Source organism: Rhagoletis pomonella, unplaced genomic scaffold (genome assembly GCF_013731165.1).
Source record: "Rhagoletis pomonella isolate Grant_MI unplaced genomic scaffold, Rhpom_1.0 Rhpom_scaffold_00014, whole genome shotgun sequence".
Classification (NCBI taxonomy): domain Eukaryota; kingdom Metazoa; phylum Arthropoda; class Insecta; order Diptera; family Tephritidae; genus Rhagoletis; species Rhagoletis pomonella.
In genome coordinates this window covers 24,365-24,596 of record NW_023458568.1, presented here as the reverse complement: position 1 = coordinate 24,596, position 232 = coordinate 24,365, and positions in this window count along the sequence as shown.

Sequence of the window (232 nt, the reverse complement as noted above, 5' to 3'; positions counted from 1 at the left end):
AATGCGCCGCGGGTCATTGAAGCACTGCAAGAGCGTTTTGGAAGGCCAGAACTATTAGTTAAGAGCCAAATCGCTAGAATCCGAAATTTTTCACCCATTTCAGAAAATCGTCTGGAGTTGCTTGTACCTTTTGCTATGAAAGTTCAGAACTTGGCAATGTTTTTAGAGTCGGCGGGGTGTGAGTACCACTTGAGCAACCCGACTCTTATGGAGGAGCTGCTTCTTAAGCTCC